General features: G+C 41.6%; 1 long non-coding RNA gene across 1 annotated transcript in view; it reads right to left on the reverse strand.

Annotated features, from left to right (window-relative positions):
* LOC120574714 overlaps nt 1-25,238 on the reverse strand; it is a 42,154-nt gene extending 16,916 nt beyond the window's left edge. The window contains exons 1-3 of the long non-coding RNA XR_005641889.1: nt 25,021-25,238; nt 23,919-24,014; nt 12,104-12,196 (exon numbers count right to left, since the gene is read on the reverse strand). This is a non-coding gene — a long non-coding RNA (uncharacterized LOC120574714). The remainder of the gene's footprint in view (nt 1-12,103; nt 12,197-23,918; nt 24,015-25,020) is intronic.
* Between the last annotated feature and the right edge of the window lie 2,351 nt (nt 25,239-27,589).

A 27,589-nucleotide genomic window follows, 5' to 3' on the forward strand; every position in this document is an offset into this window, starting at 1 on the left:
CTCAGTACTAAACCGTCTGGTTTGGCAGTCCCATCTGCTAACATGGAGGGGGCGGGGATTAGGACCTATACTGCAGCCAGCCACCAGGGGGCGATCAGGATGTTTTGGCTTTACTTTTGGGGAGCTATCCTTTCGTCCATCTTTATATACAGTCTATGGTGTAAACCTTGCCAACGTCCCAACAGGCAAAACAAACCATTTCTACAAAACATTAATAAAAAAAGATTTTTACATTTTGCATATCTACATTGTGCACTCATGCTTGAGGATAAGTGGGTTGTGTGTGTGTGTGTGTGTGTGTGTGTATCAGAACTTGAAAGTCAGGATAATTGAAGGGTGTCCCTCCCCTATAAAAATAATGTATGGGCTCAAATTGCATAGTAGGAGTGAAAGGAAGCATTAGTGTCAAACATACCTCATGCTTTATGTATGCACAAACACAATGCTTCGTCACGGGACATTAGAAAAGTGGTGATGAGAGGTTATGCAAGACAGCAGAGTGTCTCAACAGTCATCTCCATGTGTTCCCTGCCAGCAACAGCAAGTGGACACAAATTAACCAGCTTTGAAAGACAAAAACTTAAAAATGCTTAGCGTCCCCACCTTTATTAGACTATGTCTGTGCAGAAGCAGACTTAAAACTAGAGCTTCGTTCGGGCCCAAAAAATCAAGCCCGACCCTGCCCGAGCCCGTGCACGTTGTGTCCGAGCCCAGCCCGGCCCGACACATTAACTGGAATTATGAGCCCGAGGCCGATTTCAACCCGACACTTTTTTTTAATCCGTGGGCCGTTATAACTGACGTTCTCAACTACAATTCAGAGTTGTTTGAACTGCAGAAATCTGTTTAAAATTATCTTAATGAATAATGCAACAGGAGCGAAGCATGTAAACTGCGCTGTTTGTTTATTCAGAATGGAACGGATCGCAAATGGATCTGAATGAAGAAACGTAAAAACTCAATGTATTTCTCTGTGAGGGCTTGCCCGCTTGCCTAGCCCTCAGGGGGAGCCTATGCTTGGAGAACTAACAAAAGAGGACGTTCAAGGCTGACTATCATCTTTTCTGCCACGGGGAGCCTGCTTCATGTGTCTCTTCATCATCCACTTCTCCGTTTTATCAGCTGTCATAGGCGAACAGCGTGCCGCACTTAATGCACTCAACAAAGCCGACACATATGTTGTCACTGCCCACGACTTGTTTAAAATGGCTCCATACCTCCGACTTTCCTCCAAACTTGCTCAAAGGTAATTCTCCCGTTTTTCTTTTTTTCTTTACAACCTCAAGCTCCATGTTGCACATAAGCTCCACAATACAGCCCGCAGCCCCGGTGTGATGTGTGCGAGAGGAGGAGACTCCGCGCATGACACATGTTGCATTTTGTAACTGAAGTCCAACTTGTGTAACTTTTTGGACACATTTGTTACTTTGGCCTAAATAGATAATAGTTCTGATTATGGCATAGCTTTCTCCCACCCAATTAGGCTAAAGTAATGATAAAAAACACAATGCTTGATCAAGGGTCCGGCCCGGCCCGGCCCGAGGATAGTGGCGGAAAATAACGACGAAACTCTACTTAAAACTACAAGTACTACTTTGTCACCTGTGACCGAAGCCTGCAAAAATATACATCAACCAGATACAGGCCCAAGCAATATGTCTCTAAGATAATAAAAGGTAGTTGGAATCTCACAGTTAAATTCTGAAGCATTTCAGAGAATTGATTTATGCTCATCGTCTTAAAGCTGCACCAAATCATTTTTTATATGCACAATGGATTAAACAATGTGTAATGTGAAAGGTGTCTCACATAAGGATTGGCTAATTTGGTTGACCCTTGCCGCTCTCATTGATATTGTCACAGCAGGCAGCGGTTTTCAGAAAAAGCTCTAATAAAGCAGCTCCAAACAGCTGACACACACAGAGATTAGCTGGTGAACATAGTGGAGTGGTAACACGTAACTGTTAGTGATTAACACAATTGCAATTGTAAATTGCCAGGACAGTTACAAAAAATACCAATAATTATTCTGTTAAATGTAAGCTAAACTGGTCAGTTATTCTATAGATAACTTTTCTCGCATTGCCAGACCTCATCTCCACAGCGCTGTAAAGTACAGTAAGGTCTACACCACACATACAGTACATTCTGAGTTGTTTGCATTTCTTTAAACCACAGTGTTTCCGCCTTCAAAGTTAAATTCAGCAGACTATCCAACACTACGCTTTCACTATAATCAATGAAACTGGCTACACCAGGAACGAGAGCAGCTCGTAGTGGTGCGTATGCTCCGCGGAGATCTGCTCTACAAGCATAAAAATAGGACAGTCTTCTATTTATGTTTTACGCGAGGTGTGTGCGGCCCTTTTACACAGAAATGGATCAAAAAGTGTCATTATTTCTTTTAAATTAAACTACCCATATACAGGAAAGGACTTGGCTGTAAATGAGCATATTGGCAGTTTCATTTTGAAAGTTGTTTGAAAGTTTGTTTCCCTCACCGGCGTCCTCTGATAACAGCTGACAGTAAATTGACGTTTTCACAGCGCTGTGCAAGCTCCCAAAAACTGAAGAAACAACAACAATCCCAAAGCAACGGTCCGCATTCGTTACGCGTTCAATTTAGACAACGTCGCGTAACCTCGATCACAATCGTCTTGGGCAGCGCTAAGCTCCGGGGGCAGCGACGGTGGCTCTGTAAAATGGTCTTAGGAAGGAACAAAAAGAAAAAAGAAACGCCACATAAAATATTAAATGAAGTTAACTGTTCACAGATTTAAGGCTGTACCGAACACCTTTTTTTTTTAGCTTCAAAGCTTCTGTGCTTCTCAACAGCGAATATTCGAGGCTTCGGTGGCAGCAGGGGAAACCAACATTTCCGACCGCACTTGAAGGCAGCTTTATTTCATGGAATCAGAGAGAAAGAAAAGTGACAAGTGAGAGATGAAGCAACTGCTTTGTTGTTGCAGGACACAGTCACCAGTCATAGTTGTTACACAACATCGTAGGCAGTTCAGTGATTGTGTCAACTTTTTTTCTGGCACAGATAGAGTGATGTTTTCTGTTTACAGTAACATTATGGGACTGGCACGCCGCGATATGGACTGACAAGTCTGATATCCCGTTAATGTTACATAATTGTCCACCGCAGGATGACGTCAGGTTACTTTTCTCCAAAAGTTGAATTGGACTCAACTTTTTGCCGCAGGCATTCAAAATATATGGAAAGACCTGCGTTTTTTGCCAGACTGACTAACGAGTGACAACCGACGCAGTGTTTAAGAATGACTGCTCAGCCAGCGCCTCAATGTTTTGGCACAAAGCTACAGCCTGCTATATTTGCCTTTATCAAATCGCCTGGAAAACGACACCAGGCTGCTACAGTATAACCATACAGACCTCTACAAACATCCGACTGCTTGCTTTTACCAGTGTATCTCCATGTGTACTTCGTCCACAGCAATCCCCACCAATCGGTCCCAAAACGTCCCAGTTAGAGAGTAAATGCCGTTAACATATTCTTTGTAAATCTTTACTATCATTCCCTGAAAGAACCAAGCAGGCCTGCCTTGTTGCAAGATCCAAATTTTCTTCAAAACTTGAGATTTTCAGAGTGTAGCTTGCTAGCTCGAAGGTTGTTGTTGTTTCCTGAAGCAGAGTTTGAGAACGGAAACACACAGAGAGCGGACGTTGATGCTGCGGATGTCAGGCAATTATCCTGGAAATGTACTTCCGTTGCTCCAGACTAATAGATAACAGGAAGTTTACTTGGAAGTTGAAGTTTGAGGTATTTTCTCTTACGGACTAATTAAAAAAAAAATAAAGAACCCTGGGAGGCCTACAAGGCAGCAAGTATTTAATGTAATTACTGTCCTGCAGAAACAAAGAGGAATGTAATTATGCTTGGTTAATACCATCTAACCCACCAATACAATCACTTCAATTTATATAAATGAATGTTGATTCAAACTGCCTTCATACCTTATTTTGAGAAATGGCAATTGGACATCCAGTCCAGTGAAAAAAAGGGCAAATGAGCCATAAAAATGCCTTAATTGGCTCTAATCATGGGGATCAGTTTGGGACATCCTAACTTAACACTGAGTTACCACCAGACACTACACCTGCATTGTTACTGCCACTTTCATCTGACTGAAAAACAACCTCTTAGGACTCAAATGGAGTCATCACGGAAAGGCAGTCACCTTTGACTCCAACCCGATGAGGAGTTCATCCTCATCAGCTGTCTGCCGGAGTCTTTGGGACCAAATCGATCATGCGCCATAAAAAAAAAAACAACAACAAAAAAAAAAGAAAACGCGAGATACAGTAGATGAAAGAATTAGGACAATAAGGGTGGTGGTTTTGAGGGACGCTCAGATAGGAACAGGGGTTCACTTGTCTCGCAGTCCACGCGTAGTATCTGGGCCTCACGCCAGATTATCCAAACCTACCCAGAGCACTTTATGGTTTTGTAAATGAGGCCTGGAACACAACCGATGGAAAAAAAAAAAAATACTGATGCTGAATGCTGTGAGCGGCTTCATTAATGCGGTTTTGGAAATGAGCTGGAGCGTTTGTTGTGCTGTCAAAGCAGCGTCCCAATCATGCCTCACGTCAGAATGGAGCGACTAATGGCGCGATGACTACAATGAGAGCCAACACAAAATGGAATTCACACACAAACAAACTTGTATAACCAAAAACCGTAGTTAGTAATTTTGTTTTCGGGTCAACCCGGCTCAGGAAAATCCTACAAGAGCTACGAGGTGGCTCAATTTATAGCCAAGCACAGAAAACAATTAGCACAGGATGACTTTATAAAGGAGTGTTCCACTCAGTTTAACAAAAGTCAAGTTTCCATTCAAATTCAGCGCAAATTTGAAAACAGAAAATGCAAAGATTCAAGAGTATAAGAACAAAACTCGCTCATTAAATTAAAAGTCTTATAGCCCAGGACTATATACTTCTTTCTCCATGTGGATCTAAAGCATGCTGGGAAACCAGCGATGTCCCTGTGTTAACTGTGGATACTGTGATGCACAGCTGGGGCTGAACATTAATGTTATATCAGTTGGAAACAGTGCATTGCAAATGAAGATGTCACCCTTGGGCCCAGAAGCTTTCATCTGTGGCTCTGATCTTGTGATTGAACAAGTCTGAAAATAAATCGCTCTTTGTAAAAGCTATTCTCCCATTGGATCTCTCGCTCTCTCTCTTTTTTTAATTTTACAATTGCTATGAAAGGAGCAGTTTTTTTTTTTAAGTAGAGCTCATGTGAGTGACTCAACCAATATCCCCCTGGCACAAAAAAAAAAAAAAACAGTTTCTCTGAATAACTATTTTTGCTGCACAAAAAGCAGAGAAAAAAACAAATGGTATTCTGAGAATGGCATTTTAGTGAATGAACTGTTTTCTATGGATTCAGGGCCCTGGAGCGTAGATAGTGTCAGCCAGCTGTTTGAGCCTCTTAAACAATCATGTTATTGTTGTACAACCAGGCACTTTGGATGAAAGTGACGATCAAACGGCATGTGCGAGATCGCTTTCTTCCTGCTTCTAGGTCTGGAGAGATGGGGGGGGTCTTCTCCGATATCAACACTTGCAATATTTGCAAGTTTTAATTAGTAGTCAAGTGCCTACCGGTGTGACAGATTTTCTAGTTATTGCTATCACGGTCACTAAGTGCAAGCATGTCGAGGTCTTTCTTTTTCAGCAAACTGGGACACGCTTGGTTCGCGAGACCATTCTGTCGCAATAAAGACTTTTCTTGGACACATGTAGGCTTAAAGTGCATTAATAAGACATTACATATAATTTTGAATGGTTTCTGCTTGATAACATTTGGAAGGAACGTATTTCTCAAATCATAAAAAAACTACATCCAAAATGTGCCCTTTTTTTATGATCTACAATTTAACTTCCGGGTCTGGAAAAGTCCCGGTGCTGCACCATGCCCTAGTGCTGGAGTTTTGTAATGTGGTAATTTCTATATGTTTTATAAAACTGGTATCGAAAAAGGTATTGTTTAGGAACCGGTATTGAATATTTTTGAACGATACCCAGCCCTACGTATAATATACCTAACACTCAATGGGACTCTGTGGATCAGATCCGCATTAAACAAGAATCGTTATTCATATTTGAACAGATTTCTTTCCCCCACCCTTATGTACTAGGGTAAGTGTGCACTAAGTGTGGTTCAAGTACAGACTTGCATATAAACCTCTTTCACACATGCACTGCATACCTGAAATTAGCTTGACATTACCCGGCGGAGCTGTATGTGAGAACGCAAATGTCCGAATCATCAATCTTTACGTTGCCAGCTCCTTAGTTCAAAGTCTGTGTAATCTCCGACTGAGCACAGAGTGTGAGAATTCACAGCAAGTGAGTGGGCGTGTCGATGACGTTTACACGTGTGAAGAAGAAGGGTGATTTACACGAAGATTGCAACAAAAATGTCTGACTGGAGAGACGGCGAGATTCGGGAACTTACGAAAACCAAATTACCAACCAGCACAGTGACGCGGTATTATCCACGTCATGTCCTGCCTCCTACACTTTCTACCCAGCGCCACCCCTTCGTCTAAACCAAAATGAGTATTACTGGTTAAGTAAGAATGCATCTGACACAAACAAACAATCTCTTGTTGTGCGTTACATGTGTCAAAGGGACATGTCAGGACCTCATCTGTCGGACATTGTCCGGAATTCATAGGTGAAAAGCTTTAATTTGCAACACTTCTATACCAACACACTGATACTCCCTTGCAGTAGATGCACCCAATATGCAACAACAACCTGAACTCTTTCAGACGGATGCATCTAAGGAAAGCACAATAGAGCAAAGCCAGAGGAGAGGGGGCAATCAGATGATGGCCTGGGTTAAACAGGAAGTGGCACCATTAGCAGGCCATTAGAGGCGTTTGTTGTTAATTGCGTGCGGGTTTAGGGCAGCATGGATGAGGACAAAGAATATGCCTTTAAGTCTATCATTAGACTCACAGTGCTCCAAAGCTTTCTGACTGACTAACCTGACTGAGGATAAAATCGTTCAACATCCAGGTAAATGGCATGGCCATTAGAGAGCAAATGCTTATTTTCAACAGCTGTAGAATATGCTCTCTCTCTCTATATATATATATATATAAATAACTTTAATAGTTTTGTCAAAGCCTGAGTGCTGCTGTGCCTCAGAGGGAGCTCTAGCCTGCCATCCCATTTCTAAAAACTAAAAGAAAAGACTGATTAGATCGAAATTAGATTCATGCTGATGACACATCTCCTCGGCTTTTATGTAGGTTAATGCATTCTTTGCCTCTAGGTCTGTTGTGTACTCACATGTCCATGTAGGGCTCGCAACTAAATTTATTTTTGCAGCATTTAAAAAAAAGGTCTATAATTTAGGATGAGGGGAGACATTGCAGTTCATGTGCAGTGGCTCTGAGAGGGTTGAACACCCACTGGCCTTATGAAGGCATTTACAGTAGCTGAGTGCATGGATACAACTTGTTTTTCTTATCTCAGATAAATTACTTTGACAAAATATTTGCCGTGCTATAGCCAAATGATGAAAAACTTCAGTGTGTGAAAGAACATTTCCGATTAAATCACGGTCCGCTGCATGCAGCCCTATGCAAATTACATGGCATGTACATTGATGCCAGTAATGTGGAACCAAAGTTCACAAGCATGGGTTCCACTCGGAAACTTTGGACTGTTAGTCAGACAATAAACGTTAGCAACATGCAGCACAACAAGCTGATTGGCATGCAAGTCAGTCACACTATGGCAAACGCAAATGGAATTTGAATGGAAACGCATGAAGTGAATCGAGATGTGCCAATCAACACCAGTCCCAATGCATAATTATTTTTTTTTCTAACATTCTATTATTTAATATCTTCAAATTTATAGCATAAGAGATGCTTTTCAGTTTTATAGCCTATTGTGACCGTTTCCCTTAAGGGAAAGTGTTCGTACAGTGTAATACAGAAGTGTTTGAAATGTTCCTTGTGAAGTGTGTGTGTGTGTGTGTGTGTGTGTGTGTGTGTGTGTGTGTGTGTGTGTGTGTGTGTGTGTGTGTGTGTGTGTGTGTGTGTCTTAAAAGAGCTCTAAGCTTTAGTTAGTTTTACCTCCTTTTTTCAGATTCAATAAACAAACTCAATACCCGATTCAGATTTGATACTATCGAATCCCAACCCTACCAAACTACAAATATTATAACTATTAATTTCAACCTGCGGCATCACGCTCGTACACGTTTCACGTCATCTCTCTGCTCTCTGTTTATTCATTACACACATCAGAACCATGCCATCACATCCTTCCTCAGTGCTGAGGTCAGGACTGTTCTGCTGAACGGAGAGCCGATACGACCGTACCTTAACCCCATTGATATCAGCCAGTCGTCAGTTTTCTTTTGAGCTTGAGCCAATCCTAGTGCGCCTTAAGGTGTAGAGTAGACACATTTAGCCGACGGCCGACCGTTGACAGAAAACCCCGTCGATATGATCAGTCGCATCCCCGAGGTCCAAAAAACTGCCGCGGGACACACTCACCCGACACCAACTTGAGAAACGTAATACATCTTGATAACAGCAGGCGGCGCTACTCTGTATTGTCGCCCAAGAAATGAAAACCAGAAATTGCGCAACATCATCTTCTTCTTCTTCTTTGGGAATTTACGGCAGCCGGTGGTATGTTTACTGTCTATGGTTTACCATCGTCACTTCAGTTTTTCTCGTGCACTGGTTCGCTAGTGAAGTACGCGGCGCAACCAATGGGCGCTACTCTGGGTTGTTGCCCAAGAAATAAAAAACGGCAGCTGATAGGACGAACGAGTCACGTGGATTTGTTTTCTCCGGAAATTCAAAGCCAGACTGTCATGGCGACTGTTCAGAATACGATCTCATATTGTACTAAAATAGTTCACTGAAACGTGTTTCTGAAAACATTTTAAGCGAGAAATAGGCCATGCAGTTGCTGAATCGGTCTTCATTTCAGATCGACAAAGGTCAGTTTAAAAGATTTCCATCAGATTTTGAGAGACTCTAGTCACCTCATCCCGCTCGTCATTTCCGGGTGAGTCCCGTCGGCCCTGCCGCCGACCGAACATGTCAGGTCGGCCAAAATGAACGCCGACAGCCCCCCAGACTGACGACGGCACGGGACACACCAGCAGATTTGAGTCACTGACCTCGCCAGACTGTCCCACGGCCGATAATCGGCCTGGTGTGTCAGCGCACTAAGTCTACATGACTATGATGCTGCATCGATTTCTGCACAAAGCACCACCCGCCACCCACACTACAGTTGTGCTACTGCTGGCCTTGATATATTTGCAAGAAAGTGAGTGTACTTAGAAATCTAAGATTGACTCGTTATTATGGCAACGCCGATTCACTCACTCACTCACATTTTAATACTCCAAATATAACCGGCACGCCATGTGGTGCATTTCCATGCAGCTTTCGGTGTTGCATGTGAGCAAATGAGGACAGAGAACACAGCCATGGGAGGTACTGAACATGTGTTGTACATTTGCATCGGGGGAACTCACGCGTGCGAAAATAATTTGGGGCGAGTGTGACAAACGAGTCAAATTAGATTAGATCCACCATCGTGTCACAAAATGTCCAGTCGCATCGCATCAGAGCGTCAAGAGCATCCGTCTGCGACTCCCGCCGCGGCTAATCTCCTCGCTCTGCTTTCCCCACCTTCAGTCAGCAGGGGTAATAAGGCCATACTACCATTATCCATTGTCTGAACATTTCGCTAACAGCAGGGGAGGCACCACTTTACAGTCTCACACACACACACACACACACACACACACACACACACACACACACACACACACACACACACACACACACACACACACACACACACACACACACACACACACACACACACACACACACACACACACACACACACACACACACACGGCACTGATCCTAATTCAAAGACAGTGGGTAGAGATAGGGAACCCTTTGCTGCTCATATAACAAATTTATAACAATCAAAACTGTATTTATACACAGTCAATTTATATTTATTAGGGCTGTCAGTTTAACGTGTTATTAACGGCGTTAACGCAACTCATTTTAACGCCGTCAATTTTTTTATCGCGAGATTAACGTTCTTTCGGATCTAGCTAGACCAGAAGCAAAATTGCGAATCCCACTATGGCCACGCCAAGACCCGCCCTACGAAGCAGCTCGATTGGTTGCGGTTAGGCATTTCACCTCGAGTGGTTAAGGTTAGGATAGCCGATTGGTCAGGGGATAGGACTTGAACAAATGGGGTTACGTTACCTTGGACGCCTGGCCAATAGTAGTGATTGAAGGGCGGGTATTTCGCAGACCGGAAACAAAACAGACACACGCCGCGGCCGCACACACTTGTTTGGGCTTGCGAGCCGCGTAGCTAGTAGGCTCGTCACGGCGATTGGCTTCGGAGCGAGTAGCGACTCTAGAGTCATAGTGAGAGAACCAAAGAGTCTCCCCTGTTCTTTCTGACCACGGTGGGAAATCTGGAGCAGGAAGTTACCCCTCTCCTTGAGTTTATGGAGAAGGACAACCAGGAAATGAGTCGGGGGAAACTGTCTATGGGGAAATGCAACGCTACCAAACTACGCCCACGGCAGTCGCTATGACGACCAGCCATGCTCGCCTCAGGCATGAGGCTGTAATATCTGCAATGGAAAATGGAGGTAACAGTGTTACATTGTGTGACAGATTATTAGCTCCAAGTGTGAATGTTAGTGTGAAATTGAAACACTACGTATATATATGCCAATGTTGTTTTACCTGGTTTTACCTTGTTGTTTACCTGCCCAGGGACTACAGGGGGAAATTAGCAATTGTTGCTATAACCTGGCCCAAGACATATTCTCTTGTTTAACAAGTTTAATGTTTATTTGTGCATTGTCCCTGTTTCAAATAAATCAATTTCCATTCCATTTCCATCAAAAAATAATTTGCACAAAGCAAGCCAATCCACTTTTCCATGTTGATAAGAGCATTAAAATGAGAAAATATAATGGGACAAAAAGAAGTCAAGGGACATTTAAAATAGATAAAAATGTGCGATTAATTGCGATTAATCGTGAGTTAACTATGACAATATTTTAATCGTTTGACAGCACTAATATTTATATATAATAGCGTGTTTTTCTACACAATCTTTTGCATCTTCAAAGTGGTGGGGGCTGCAGAAAAAGTTTGGAAACCATTGCATAAAGAGAAGGATAACATAATACAGAACCAATAACCACCAAAAAGGGAGTAGACATGCCATCAGAAAAAAATAAGCGAGGTCAGATCATAACAAACAAGGATATGATAACAGTGTAATAATTAAAATGACATAATGATAAAACCCTAAAATATGTAGTAAATTGTAGTATGAAGTGTTGTATTTGATCACTCGTCATACCACAAGTATCCATTTAATCACTTTAAATGTCTTCTTTATGAGTCCATGTATTCTGAATGTAAATGTGCACTTTCAGTTGTTTAACAGTCTGATTGTTTTATGTGTGTACTGTGTATTGCAACTGTATATTATTATATTAAAATGTTCAGTCATTTTTATATGTATTGTAATTTTATATGGCATTTAATTAGGGCGTCATTGGAAATGAGAGCTTGCTCTCAATTGGCCCTCCCTGTATAAATAAAAGGTGATACATTAGTGGTATGGTATGTTGTTGAAGAAATAGACTTGAAGCACAAAGCCTGATTCATGGTTCAGTTTTTAATCTACCAAGCGTGTCAAATTACCCCCTCCAAGATTCCCCCCCCTACTCATTTCCGGGTTCTCCTTTTCTGTGAATAAAATGAAATCAAGGAGAGGGTTAACTTTTCCTGCTACAGCTTTCCCACCGTGGCCAGCCTACGTTCTACTATAAAATCGGCCTTAAATAACAGGCATCAGGTCGCGATTACGCCCGCGGAGGAGTCCAACGGCTTTTTTTAGCAGGTTTACCCATGTTTAAAAAGACCCTGCATAGACGCGCTAATTTGGGTGGAGACGAGATAATATGGGGGTCGCTGCAATCAGCAGTGAAGATGAACAGAAGAGAACCGACCTGGTGCTCTGAAGATGGAGGCCAGTCTTGCTCGTTGACACCCAACATCAGACGGTGGAGCGTCGTCGTTGAAACCGATGTTCCTGCACCACTCTGAAAAATCAGAAACAATATGAAAAAAATAACCTCAATTTTCTTTTTAAAATGTGGCATCAAAAATGTCATTTTTTGTAAAAAATAAAATAAAAATTGTCAATAAAGAAGCCTGTTTAAATCTGTACTACAAAGTCTGGACAACTTAACTCTTTCTCTATATTAAATCATGTGAAGCTGGAGAATATATAGGACAGCACTGTGTGTGTGTGTGTGTGTGTGTGTGTGTGTGTGTGTGTGTGTGTGTGTGTGTGTGTGTGTGTGTGTGTGTCTTTGTTGGACTTGTTAAGCGGATTTAGTTTGAATGAGAAGGGAGAAGATAATAAAATTCAAATACTTCAGAAAACACAGCTCTGATATCAATGAGCTTTTCCTCTGTCCTATCAGCTGCCAGCTCTGACCCGGTGAGCTTAAATGTAAACTGAGGGCACACTTAATCTACCAACTAGTGAAAAGGAGGGTGTTAACGATGTAGCGCAAGTGACAAGGCACGCGAAGCAGCTGGCCCCCTGGCAAATCCCGCAGCAGGACTTAAAAAAAAAAAGAAAAGGAAAAAAAAAAAAAAACGTTGAAATTGTTAAACAAACATCACGTTGACCCAGAGCTAAACTTCACCGTCAGGCTACGCGTTATTTCCTCTCCACTTGCGTCCCACGTGGAGTCTAGCCTGGCCTTAGGCTGCCATTTCCTCCTCACACTTACTCATCATCACGCAGAAAACCCTCATCTGGATTCAGAGGCTAAACAAATTCACTGTAAAGGTCAATATGAACAAAATAAATACTGTTAGGGGTGGATCGATTCACGAGATATTTTTTGCAACGAATTTTTAAAATCGATTATTTCCCCCAGAATCAACATTTTTATTAATTAATTTTTTACCAATGATTCACCTAAATCTTTTCCGTTTATACAGTACCGCTGACGCCAACTACATCGTATCCGTTGAGAGCAGAAAATCCATGTTCTGTACTTCTTTACAAATGAAATGAATGTCAGACTGACTAACTGAGTGACATGTGATGTCCAATCTTTTTAGAAAACAATTACTTTTTAGAAACGTCATTATATATTGCCTCTGCAAGTGTATTATTACCTTTTGCTTCTTTAAAAGAAAATCGCAATACTCAATACAATCGAGAATCGCAATAAATGAAAACCGCAATACAAAACGCATAGCCACCCAGCCCCAATTACCGTCTTTTGAGCTGAATACCTTCTAATTACGTGAACGTCTTAGCATAAGCAGTACATTAATACTCAAGTGGGAGATACTCCGAATGTTTCCAACTTTCTTGACATTTACCGCGCAGTCAGTGGCTCCCTTGTTTCTGTCTCCTATCTTGATCTTAAGTCCTTGCACAGGGTCTCTCCCCCACCATTCGCCATCTCCCTCAGATGTTGAGGGCAGCAGGATGCCAGGAAAAAAAAAAAAAAAAACACTCTTTTCAAAAGTCATGGAGTGAGCTTTACTATGCGAGACCGCTGAAACCCCCTTCAGGGGGAGGAGGAAAGGCCTCGAACTCTCTGCAGAGGTTCATTCTAAGCAGGGAGTCCGTTCCTTTTAATGTAATCCCTGCACCACTTCCTGTTGTGGCCACTCCTGACGCCAGTAATGGTTCCTTTCTCTCTCTCTGTGTGTGTGTGTGTGTGTGTGTGTGTGTGTGTGTGTGTGTGTGTGTGTGTGTGTGTGTGTGTGTGTGTGTGTGTGTGTGTGTGTGTGTGTGTGTGTGTGTGTGTGTGTGTGATGCATACTACTGTAGAAAGATCAGTCTTTATACGCTCTGATTTGTGTATTTGTGTCAGCGAGAATCCTCTCTGGTGGTGCAAGAGCCTTTTATAAAGTTTTTCTCTCATCCCACTGAAGCAGTATTTTTTTTGTCTCTCTCTTTTTATCCACTGAAACAATTCAAGCCCCTTGAGCGAAGCTACTGAAAGAAAGAAAGAGACAGCAACAGAGATGGAGGGAGGGAGGGAGAGAGTGGAAACAGAACAGAGACTGCCACAGCGACAGCAAACTCGCTATCACCAACGGATGATGCCGTCCCGCCTTTGGGCCAATCAGACTCATTTGTAGAATGGTGGTGTGCACCAGTGTGATGGCTGCACCTGCTGCCACACAACTGATAGTAACTCACAACCACTGAGATTACATTAAACAAGATCTAAGATCTAATCAGCGCTGTCTGAAGTGGCAAGTGGATGAACAAATAAATGATTCACGTAATGTCTCCTCCCCCCCCCCCTTTGGGCCAAATCACTGTAATTTAAAACGCATGGAAACACATTGATGCATCATTTCCTCGAGGTTTGCGCTAATCTGATCAGCTAATTTGTGTGAGATATCAAGTGTGACACGTGGACAAACAATTGTGAAGATTAGCATCCCCCTGAGTGTTAGTGCTAAAAACACTGCCTCCCCCTGGTTTAGTTAAAATCACATTTGTGATGTCGGCAGTACCATGTGTCACAAACGTACCAAACCCAAGCAGGCATGATTCTAATTGTGTTTAGTTCTTAGTTCTTACCAATGACTGTGTATAAAGATGTACGACGCGTCTCCACTTTCTCCCACCGTACAAAAGTGAAGCCAAAATGTCCCGGATACGGGCGCTGCCCTCTTGTAATTTTAGAGCCAGAGTCTGGGCAGTAGTGATTGGGCAATGGAGCTTTGGTAACGAAAGTCCTGCCCAAACAGTACACCCACCCGACCAATCACGAGTCAATCCCAGCTGTCAATCATGACATTTTACCCAGTTTTTATAGCATCAAATAACTAATAAAAACCAAACTTATCGGACAAATTAAGACTCGAACAAACATTATCAGCCTGATAATAACTACCTAAAATGACAGAAACCATCTTTGGGAAGAATTTATTTGTCGTGTACTTTTTTTAGTTTGGCCCATGACCCATCGCTAACATGGAGGGGGCGGTGTTTATGACCTATTCTGCAGCCAGCCACCAGGGGGTGATCCAGATGTTTTGGCTTCACTTGTACAGTCTATGCATCAACCCTTGATAAAGATGCCATGACAGCTCCCCAAAACGAAGCCAAAACATCTCGAACCCCCCACTGGTGGCTGGCTCCAAAATAGCATTTTAGGTAGTTCTTATCACACTGATGTTTGTCGTGATAATTCATTTCATTTTTTTTTCGGTTATTTGCGGCTATAAAAAGGGTGTGTGACGTCACGATTGAAAGCGGCGATTGTGCTCGCGTATAAGTCGGGTGTAGGGGCGTAACCAACGGTTCAGATTACAGTTTTGAGTCCCGTATCGGATTTTTAAAATTTTTTTTTCATGCTTTCCATGTTTTTACTACTACAAAGAACTATCAAAAAAAAAAAAAACTGCGTGTTCAAGTCAGGGAGCAGAGTTTGCTTTCCTGGGGAAAACAAAGACCTTTCATCCTGGAAATGTGTGTTCCTTGGGAGTGTTTTAATCCAAACCATGATCTTTTTCCTAAACCCAACTATTCGTTTTGGTGCCTAAACTTAACTGTAATGTCCGACCAAACGACCGGCAGCTCGCGGTGCCCTGTACACGGCTCAAAGCCCCGTATTGTTGGGTAACTCAACTACCAACTGCTGCAGATACGACAGAGCTCTGTAGCAAGCGTCGGCTTTTCAAGTTATTCCGCTCCTCCAGTAGCCATGACCGTCTCGATCGACTGCTTTTAACATGCTCTGTTCAAAGAAACTGCGTTGCCTGTATCTTTTTACGGCAACCCTCCATAGAGATTTATCAGCCTACTTTAAGTAACCGTGATAAAAAAAAATTCACACTATTATTATGTAAACTTCGCAATTAATCCGCGGTTCACATGCATTCCAAATCGTGGTTGTTGATCCGTACGGACCATGTCTCAACTATGGTCCATTACACCACTAGTTGGGTGGGTGTATGAGCGGGAATTTCTATACTGCAGCTTCCCCGGTCACTACTGCACAGACTCTGGCTCCAAATGACGTGACCAGCGCATGATAGCAGAGCCCGATTCCGTGATATTTTGGCTTCATTTTTGTCTCGAGGCAGAAAGGCCATCCTTATATACAGTGTATGGTTCTTAAAGATAAAAGAATGTGCACTATCAAAGAGAGACATAAAAGGACAAAAACTAATATAATATGAGAAAAATTACAATTATTTCTTTCGTTTTTGTCATTTCTTTTCATAAAAGTTGCCAAATGGTCCAATAAATCCATGCAAAACCAATAAAATAAAAGAACCAATAGGACGGGGTTTTAGAGTGCTAGTGTGTTTAGATACCGGAATATTTGATCAAAGAATGAGTAAACACGATTATGAATCTGACCAGACATTTTGTAGTAAGATTTACAGCTGCACTAATTTAATTTTTTAACACCAATGTGAAATGTGTGTGAAGCACATAAGGAGAAACCCACAGAGAGTTATCACTGACTCTGCAGTTGTTTTATCAGGTTGTAGCTCAGTGTTTTACTGCCACTTAACTTGAATGTTGTCATTCAAATTCAAGTAGCCAAACAATCTATAATTACATTGACTACAAGAGGTGGAGAGCTAGGCACAATGCTGATACCAGGGTTTATGTTTTCCAAGACAAATTCCAGTCTTCTCTGCTTTCTTCCAGACCTTAATACCTTTAGGTCGGTCCTTGGCCAGTTTTCAAGATAATAGGCTTTGTTTAAATCCCCTTCATATTATCCTGCCTTTATCCCACATTACTGACAGACACAGTGGATACCATTGTGGGGTACAGGGCCCCCTACGTTCATCTAAATCAGGGGTGTCAAACATACGGCCCGTGGGCCAGGACCGGCCCGCCAAAGGGTCCAATCAGGCCCACTGGATGACTTTGCAACGTGTCAAAACTGCAGAGAAGTAATTAATTCCAATTCCAAATTTACCACTCTCTCACACACTCTCTTAATCTCAGAGAATATCAGAGTTCTTTTTCCGTAAATTTACGTCTTTAATCTTAGAGTTTTTTCTCGGAATATTATCCCTCTGCCCCGGGTCTGTAGAATGCAGTCGAGGCAGAAGCAACTTGCGTTCGCCAACATCAAGCTGACAAGAAACTCTGTGGCAGAAAAAGCTTCTGATCTTTCTGAAGTGGTTTACTGGTCCGGCCCACTTGAGATCAAATTAGGGGTATGTGGTCCATGAACAAAAATGAGTCTGACACCCCTGATCTAAATGGTTTAGAAATATACGGAGTAGGATAAACAAACTTTGTTTTCCACAAATCATTTTATTTTTTTTTTTTTTTTTCCATTTAGCAAAGGAAGTCACATTTCAACCAGTGGAAATCTCTCTGCCTAAAAACGGTTTTGTTATTGTTGTCATGAATATTTCAGTGCGTGTTCCATTTGCTGTGGTTGTTGAACTTGTTGTGGCTGTCAGGGTATACAGGAAAATAACAGAAACCAAAATGGTGGAAATCGGTGAGGACAAAGAAAACCGACATGATAGCCATGCTATCATGACTGTCCGCACAACATGTCATGGCAATCCAATCCACTGACCAACCGACGGACAGGACGACATTGTCATGAATAGAGCCAATAATTAAAAACACAGCAAAAACTAAAATATGCAAAACATTTGAAAACACAGAGAGCATGTACAGCTTCACAGACAGCTCAGCCTCAGGACAGAGCACTGGAAATCAAAAAGCATTCAAGACAAGCTTCTGATGCAGGACAAACAGCCTGCCCCAAGGAGAAACTGTTCCACTTTGTATCTTTAATAGAGTGTGAAATAAGCACTCATTTTATTCTTCAGTTCCTAGTCAAACCACGAAACCTTAACAATTCAGAAATTTCCCCAAACACATATTTGCACTAAAACACTGCTGTGCCGGTATCACGTGTACTGTAGTTGTGCAGCAGATGAAATGATCAATTGCCAAAATGTACGTTGATGCATAGATTCTCATTTGGGCATTATTCTACACATTTTATGTGACTTACTGACTTGCTAAGCCAATAGATAACCCTAACCTGATTCAAGCAGGAGCACCTTATATGTTGTAGTGTGTGTGTGTGTGTGTGTGTGTGTGTGTGTGTGTGTGTGTGTGTGTGTGTGTGTGTGTGTGTGTGTTTGTATATGTATTGCAGGTCTTTCAGGCAGCCCTGGATGTGTAAATGAGTGTGATTTGGCCACCGGATGTCTTGTAGCAGACAGGAAATTATGATGGCTGACAGGAGCAAACGCCCTGCAACTTAATGAAACACACGCAAATAGACAAAACACAAGCAAATAAAAAAAATAAAAACACCTTCATTAATTTGACAACATATGTGCAGCATTTAGCAAACGCACTGCAAATACACACAACACAACCAAATGCACAAACGTGCTGCAAAAAGAAAAGCAGTTTTCGGGGATTGTGTGCTTTTCTTTTTTTGTGTTGTGTGTATTTGCAGCGCGTTTGCTAAATGCTGCGCATGTGTTGTCAAATGTATGAAGGGGTTTTCTTAATTTGCATGTGTTTTGTCCATTTGCGTACGTTTCATTAAGATGCAGTGCGTTTGCCCCTGTCGGCCACCGTAGCAACTGCATTGGAGATGAAACAACTGACTTTTGGGGTAAAAGGGTATGGACTTCTCTGGGGGAAAAATCCAAATAGTCTTTTTTTTTTTATTATTTCTGTTAGTTGGGCCTGGGATAACAATTTCTCCTTCTTTTAGGTTGTCCTGGCAGAAATTATGTCTATAACTTGATTGTGCATAACAGGGTTACAAGCATTATTACACAATTAAACCAGGCGACTCAAAACTTTGGGGGAAAATGGCTTAGGCTCCAGAGGGTTAATACTAATTCAATAGAGGCTGTATTTAATAAAGATGTTTCTGCCTTCACAGAAAAGAACATTCCAATGATGCTAGCACCAAAAGGAGAAGCCCCGAGGCTCTTCTATGATACCGTGTGTGTGTGCGTGTGTACCTAGTCAGGTATTATGGACAGTATGTACACCCGCCAGGTGGTAACGTCTCTCTCTCTCTGACAATCCTCTCAAACTTTACAGAAGCAATTTATGTGTATCTCTTTCCCCATCCCATTCTTTTTCTGCCTCTCATTCTCTCTCGTTTACCTAGTCACGTAAAGGCCTGCGACTAAGAATTCTAGTCATTAGTGGTTCATCTGTTGACTAGCTTTAAGAGATTAATCGATTGGTTGGTCTATAAAATGTCAGCAAATAGGGAAGAATATCTGTCATAATTAGCCAGAGCCCAGGGCGATGTCTCTTCAAATGTCTTGTTTTGTCCAACCAAACTGTCCAAAACCCAAAAGACATTCAACTTAGATTTGACATAAAACAGAGAAAAGCTGCGACTCCTCACATTTGACAAGTTAGCAACAGCAAACGCTCATCAACTTTCCCTGATAAAACAACTTTTAACGGTTAGAGAAATGCAAAAAGTGGCGTTGCTTAATCTTCTTTGATCCATTGAAGCTGGAGCGTGGAACTTTAGTCTGCCCCACTCTTGCAGTGAGAGCAATTACACAAAACAGACATTAACTCCCCACAGAAAACAGAGTCTCCAGCTGGTTGGAGGGCTCCGACAGAGGACATGTGAGTGCAGCCCTACTTTCAGACAGATGTATATACACCTAACTGAATTACAGAAATCTGATTTAAAGTCTTAGAGCTTTAAAAGGCTATTTAGGCCTGCAACAATTATTACATAATTGTCGGTCTTTTTTCACATAATCGCGGCTTCGTTGTTTAATCGCAATTAATTGATAACATTAGCTAAGGTCTTCAGGCGTATAACTGGAAATTGTTGATTTTGTTTAGATATGCCAAATTGTAATTATATAAGTGCTTATTGGTCAGACTAATAATAAGTAATAAATAAATAAAAAAATTTGACAGAAAGGAGACAATTATATAGTTAATTGCAATTATTTCTGAGACAATTAACTGTACAGCAAAATGTTGAATTGTTACAGCACCAAAAGCGGACCAAACAAGCGTACCGAGACCTGCTTGGTGAGGTGGTCTCGGAACGCTTTCAAACGAACTCTGGAGCTGTTCGTTTGCGGTGGGAACGAGATCCCTCATCGAACCGCGCCAGCTATATGTACTCCGCAAGTCTGAGCTAATGCCGTCTGTAGTCAGGTGTGAGATCTTAACAATCTGCGATACAGCGGAGCAGCAAACCGTAGCAGCTCGCAGTGTTTCTCTCACGGGAATAAACAGCAGGCAAGCTCGGCGTCCGTCACTCGCATCTCCGTGGTCAAACCAGCCGCCGCTAAAGTTGGAGACAGACGCCGGCAGAGCAGAGCGAGGTCTCGGTGACCAGAGCAGACGTAGTAATGTCCAGGATTCATACGCATTTTAACCAATATTTTTCGGCAAATTTCCATGACTATGTGTTAGGGCTGGGCGATATGGAGAAAATCAAATATCGCGATATTTTTGACCAAATACCTCGATATCAATACCGCAACGATATTGTAGTGTTGACTATTGGTGCTTTCACAAAATATTTACACAATGAGAGTTTTGATAAATAATCATCAGTAGTGTGGATATAATGACTAAGTGGGTAAAGGCAAATAATAGAACAGTTACAACAGTCTGGTAAGTTCAGAAAATGACATCACTTTACTGTAATGTAGCCTTTAAAACCAGGAAAAGACAACACTTATGCCATATTATGATATCCAAAATCTAAGAAGATATCGATATAATATCGATATATTGCCCAGCTCTACTATGTGTTCCTGAAAATGTCAGTCGACATTATACAATAAGAATACAAATCTGTGTTAAAGTTTACCCTCAGCGGTTTAACTATAAAATGAATGACTATTTATGTGGTTCATAGTGGGATTCATAATATCGCTCCCCGAATAGAACGTTGAGGTTAAGACAACGTGAAAATACATTTATTAATGACATATTATTATGCGGTGTTAAAACAAATTCCATGACTTTTCCAAAACTTTCTGGTTCTTTTTATGTTTCCAAAACCTTTCCAGGCCTGGAATTTGCATTTTTCAAATTCCATAACTTTTCCAGGTTTTTTTCAAAACGTATGAACCCTGAACGTCTCTTGAGAAACAGCGTCTGATCATTTTAATGAACTGAGCTGGTTTGACCATGGAGATGCAAGAAATATGCACTAGTCCAGAACACAGGACCTTCTTCCTGTATTTACTTTCTTGCTGCCGCCCCCAGACACATTCGACCAATAAGCAGAGTGAACGTTTTAGCATGATTTTAGTACGCTTGGATTTTTCCAGGTGTCAAAACAAACCAAACCAAGGGGAAATCGCTCCAAGTTTACAAACTTATTAACTGATTCGAACCAAATTAAACGAACTACAAGTGTGAAAACGCCCTTGAAGTAATTTCACACTTTTAAATGTATTAAACTACTTTGATTGACTGCCATGTGAGAAATGGTGTGTAGTAAGCCCGTTGCCCAAATTAGATAAGCCCCCGGTAGTCCTGCGCAGGATAAGCAGATATTTGGATATGGGTGAATAGTGCTTTGGCCTCGGTAAAATTGTCAATTTGTCTCGCCGGGCCTAAATGTCATCTCTTGATCTTTTCTCGTTTTAACTAAGATTGCCTTTTTTTTTATTAGATAAGCCTTATATTGAGCCCCCAGAGGGAATATTCAGGTTTTGCCGCAGCGCATAGATGGAAATCTTATCTACAGATAAGTAGAAAGATGAAACAATAAATAATTCGAGGTATATAAAATAAAATAGAAACCAAAGTAAAAATTAAAATTATACAAGGCACGGATAGAAGTTTCTTGTTATAACAACAGACCAACATTGTAACAAGACATTTAAAAGCTGTATCTAGTGATAACAAGTTCTCATAATAACATGAAAAATATCTTGTGATAAACTGAAAAGCAGCCTTCGACTAGTTGATTAACACAAAATGAATCGATTGTTTAAGTTGTTTAAAAGAGGAGAAGTTGCCGTTTCACTGTAAATTAAATAAATTTGGGTTTTCTAAAAGTCAAAGTAAACTTCTTTATCCACAGGGGGAAACTCACGTGGTCTTACACATCTCCTTACAAGAAACGCAACACTTTCAAATATGGCCAGTATGCACAATACAGTACACAACACATGAGATGCTAAAACAATAAGCAAGTCATAACCTGAAGAAACCAAAAATAAAAATAGTATCTAGCACTTTTGTGAGGAACATGTCACTTTCGCATTTGATAACTTGTGATGGATCACTTTTTTTTTTTAACACTTACACTAATAGAAAACAATCAATGAAATACTGTGTAATGAAAACAACTATTAGTTGTATAATTATTAGTTGTAGCCCTACGTTGGTGGGGCCAAATACTACATATGGATGAATCCTGATCTGAAAGTTTCTCAGCATCTGGAAAAGTGCAGCAATCTTTAGGGAATCAGTCCTTCACGTACACGGTACAAAAGGCTTCAAGTAAACAGCTGAAGCCAGAGTATGCGGGTTACACGTAGACATTCACATCAAATCCAATTAAGTGTCCAAACTCAGTGTTTTCCAAAACTGGCTAAATGGGCAGATGACTCAAAGCCCCTCCTCCGACATGTCTGTGATGTAAGCGGGCTGTGGGACAGCGGCGGCTGCCTCCACAGCCGCTGTTATGCAACCGATTTCTCTCAGACTGAGCAGGCAGGCAGGAGGCGAGAGACTAGTTTTCTTCCTGTCTCTCCCCCCGCCCCCCTCCCTCCCCCACCCGCTCGCTATACATTAAGCCTCAACCTCGGAAAACCAGGATGCCTTGCAGCAACGAGCGATGGGAAAATGGGGGCAGGAGGGGGGGGCGTTAGGGACGGACGTCAAAAGAGGTCACGTCTGGCTGCGGGCAGAGATTATGGCTTTGTATGTATAAACATACACACAGAATTTTTACATTGACTTTCTTTGGTTTGTCATTCAATTCAGCATAGGAATACTTTTCTTTTTTTTCAGTTTTCTATGATGTTAATGAAATCCTGACAGTTGGCAAATGCTAAACTGATATTAATTGCATTTCTTAAGCATTATTTCGCTTCTTAGGATTAATTAAGTATCGTGTCATTGCATGCAAAACTGTTTTTAAAAAAAAATAATGTCCACTCAGATAAATTGCCTTTCTTCCAAGAAAACAAGTCTGCGGAAAGGACTCATAAAAAGACTAATAAATCTTTGGAAGGGCTTAAAACTAATAAAAACCACCAGCTACCAAAATCATAAAATGGGTTACTGGCAGGAAACTCTTGTAAACAAGGTGTTGCTTCGTGGGTAATTTTATGTACAGTAGGCCTGGCCTCTGCGCTCCAGGGAAATATTATTGTTGGTTCCATAGTCATTCCTGTTTTACACCCAGTTGTGTTAATAAGGGAGTTCTCCTTCTTCTCTCTGCATCTCTGCAAATGTTCTATATGAAAACATCAAATGCATGTGGAATGAATTATTGACCGGATTGGAAGATTTTAGACAAAAAGACAAATGGCAAATGAGCCATGCCGTGTTAAAAATATCAGGTCTCCATCAGTTGAGGAATATTATCCACTCGCAAATAAAAACGTGGAGTGCCACTGGGTCGTATGAAACGTGAAATTGATGCACACTGCAAGGCAGAAGCACCTTTACTGTCAGCGTGTTGTGTAGACATTTTAGGCGAACACTGAAAACATTCCAAGCGGAGGGAAATTACTCACGCTCTACCCCGAGCCCTGCACACTGCTCTGATGTTTGCCCTGGTCACCTACCTTAGCCCAGGGTGTCTTGAACAGCCGCTCTGTGCCCAGGATGAGTCATAGAATCACGTCTGATGGACCAATGAAACAGAAGGTGTTGTCCTCATCCTGGAATAAAAATGTAAAAAAAAAAAAAAACATTATTAACACTTTTCTTCTCTTAACCATAACTTTAAACTAGCCGCACACTCACAATGCAAGGACTCCTGGTATTATAACTCAATACATCACAGACCACACATACCACACACCTCATTATGTGGGAGCAGCAGTAGACTGTGTGAACCACATTTCATATTGCATGCGGTCCTGGAACGCATGCATGATTCATATCAAGTGTCCAGGAGCATTTCAAGCATACTTTGGCACACTTTGGCCCACTTTTGCACTGACAGACCATGACGTTAAGTACTGTGGATATGTCACAGCAAAGGAATGTGAACATTGGCCACATCTATAAGTACACATTACGTTACATACATGGGAGCCTACATACTGCCTATATCTTGGCACAAAGACCTATCTCTGTTCCTTCACGATTCCTCTTGAATAACATATCTCACGCGAGCAGACGGCACCGCCACATAGGGCGGAGTGAGGGTTAACAGGTTTCTTGTTGCAGGGTCCCAACCTTAAGCGTGCACTTTGGAGCCCTGACGTTACCTGACCCAGGTACGTCTAAATATACATGTAAAGACGGCAAAAGGAAGCACATGCCAATGGCACGTATGCAGGTCAAACTGCAGTGATACTTTTTTTCAAACGGCACACAGAGAGCTAACGTTACAGGACAGTGACCAGGCTTCTTTGCATTAATCTAGTAGCTAAAGCAGTAGCGTTACAGTTAAGTACAGTACAGTACAGTTAGAAGCAGCCAGCGTAGCGCCCGGGTTGACATGAGGGCAGCGTTCACGTTGCACCGCCGCACCGTAAAGAAGCCGTCCCTGTTTGTTTGTGTTTTTAGCTGTAGTCTAATAAATTGACACACTCACCAATGCTCGACTTGTGATAGAAACCCGCCTCCACCGTTAACATAAAGCCAGTGAACACGGAACAGTAGGAAAAAGCAGAACAAATACGTAGAAACACAAGCGAGTCCAGCTAGTTAACTTACCCGTCTCGAACGGCGTAACGTTAACGTTAGCTAGCGTTAATGCTTCTACCGGGTGTTAGCCTGCTTTCAGTCCGCTATCAGGTGTGGGGGGAGACGGGAGCGCCGTGTCTGTCAGGGACTGCCAAAGCCATGGCCACGGTCTGCAAGGGAACTCTACAGCGTTCATTAGCTTTCTGTGGTCGGTCTTCCTCCTCCCCCACAACCCCCTCCCTCTCCTCTCCCTGCCTGTACAGTACGGGTGAATGCGGGTCAGGAGAAGCGGAGCTGCCGGCAGAGAGGTGATTTATTACCAGGCTCCACAGCGCCCTCTACCGGCCCATGAGGAGTACTGCAGCGGGGGGATTGCATAATCCCGAGAGCCTGGAGAATTAAAGGGGAACGTCAGCAAAACAGAGGAAGGATGTCACTTGTTTCCACAGCAACATTCAAAGGCGGAATATAAGTGGTTGTCAGTTGGGGGGTAGGGGGTGACTACGCAGCTGTACTTAAAGTGGCCATCTTTAAGATTTCAGTCCTGGTTGATTTAAAATTTGTATTTCTGTGCTGAGACTTACTGTATGTATCTATTTCTATGGTTTTGGGGGCTTGTTGTTGATACGTGAGCTTCACATTTTCAGTAGTGTGTGTGTGTGTGTGTGCTTAGTTCCATTGCAAAGACCATTACATTTTCATACCCAGTTCGTAATACTGCAAATATATAAATATTGCAATACTTTCATCAGTGGCTCAGTCACCATTGTGTTACCTCCTTCAGTGATAGTGACTTATAACCGATATTTATTTAAAGATTACAGTGCATGAGTATCAAAGTATCAAAAGTACTCATTAGTATTATTGCTGTTGGATGATGTTAAGTATTTTACTATTGTAGTTGGTCAAAGTGAAGCTGATTTTAATTTTAACAATATCAATTAAATTCAATGTCATGTACATGTTTTAAGCTGATCCTTTTGTGTGTAAGAACTTCAGCAGGTCTACTATAACTAGTTAGCTGTAAACTGAATGTAAGTGAAAAGGTAAACAATTTGCCTCTGAAAAAGTAGTGCAGTAGAGCAATGGAAATGGAAACAGGACGTTTTTGAGTAGATGTGCTACTGGGGACTTCTGTGTAACTGCCTTGGGCAACAATGAGATAAAAAGAAAAGGAACTTTGGTTGACATTTTTGAGTGAGAAGTAGGAAAAGGAACCACTGGTCTACGTGATACGCAGGTATGTAACAACATACTTTCCATTATATTTTTGATATATTTTGAATTGCCATCTGTGTTTTCCTTCACATAGACTAAATAAAGGGATTTATTTTGGGAGGACACCCAAACGCCCCACTTTGAAATGTCTATATACAGTCATGTGAAAAAATTAGGACACCCATGCCAAAGTTGACTAAAAAGAGGAATAAAAAATCATCTTTTGGAAATTGATCTTAATGCCTTAATAATTTTTTTTTGGAAAAATCCAACCGTTAAGGAAACCGATTTTGTTTGTGAATGAATAACGTATCGTAAATAAATAAATGTTCTTCCTTAAAATACAGGGGGCATAAGTAAGTACACCCTTATGGTAAATTCCCATAGAGGCAGGCAGAGTTTTATTTTTAAAGGCCAGTTATTTCATGGTTCCAGGATACTATGCATCCTGATAAAGTTCCCTTGGCCTTTGGAATTAAAATAGCCCCACATCATCACATACCCTTCACCATACCTACAGATTGGCATGGTTAGCCCTCGTTCAGAAAACAGGTATTAGTTTAAAGTGCTCATATTATGCTCATTTTCAGGTTCATAATTGTATTTAAGGTTAGGTTGTACCATATACCATATTTTGTATGGTACATATTTTTGTTGTACTACACATTGCTGCAGCTCCTCTTTTCACCCTGTGTGTTGAGCTCTCTGTTTTAGCTACAGAGTGAGGCATCGCACTTCTGTCTTCTTCCGTCATCTTTGTTGGGAGTCGCACATGCGCAGTAGCTAGGTAAGGACTACTAGCCATTCAGAAGCAGAGTATGAGGGCGTGCCACGCTAGCAGCTAGGCGAGCATTATAACGTGTGTTACAAAGTGACGCACGTTTGTCTCTGAAGTAAAGGCTGGACTACAATCAAGCTGTTTGGAGCACTTTGTGAACAGTGTTCAAGTCCCTTTGGGGTGGACTTTGGGCTTTTTCACTTTGTAAACCTATTACATGCACACAAAAGATATATAACACAATAAAGGAATGGGAAAAAACCAAAAACCACAATATGAGCACTTAAATTCAAAATCCATCTAGAACAGGCATTGAGACTGGTCGCCTGGTATATGCCGGGCTGCGTCATATACCTCAATCACCAGGCATTGATCATTTTCATTTTGGCCACAGACACAATGTCAGCGAGCACTCTGTACTATGAATTATTCAGGACAAGTAATAAGTTCAAGAACGGGAACATTTCCATTTTCCATTTTAAGTAAATAATATGGGCTAATTTGATCCTATCGTGCGTTACTCTGCATTTGCTTTTTATTATTACAAATAATAAAGCAACATTATCATCTTAAAGTAGAAGATATAGTGTCTCTCACGTCACA

Source organism: Perca fluviatilis, chromosome 15, assembly GCF_010015445.1.
Source record: "Perca fluviatilis chromosome 15, GENO_Pfluv_1.0, whole genome shotgun sequence".
NCBI lineage: Eukaryota > Metazoa > Chordata > Actinopteri > Perciformes > Percidae > Perca > Perca fluviatilis.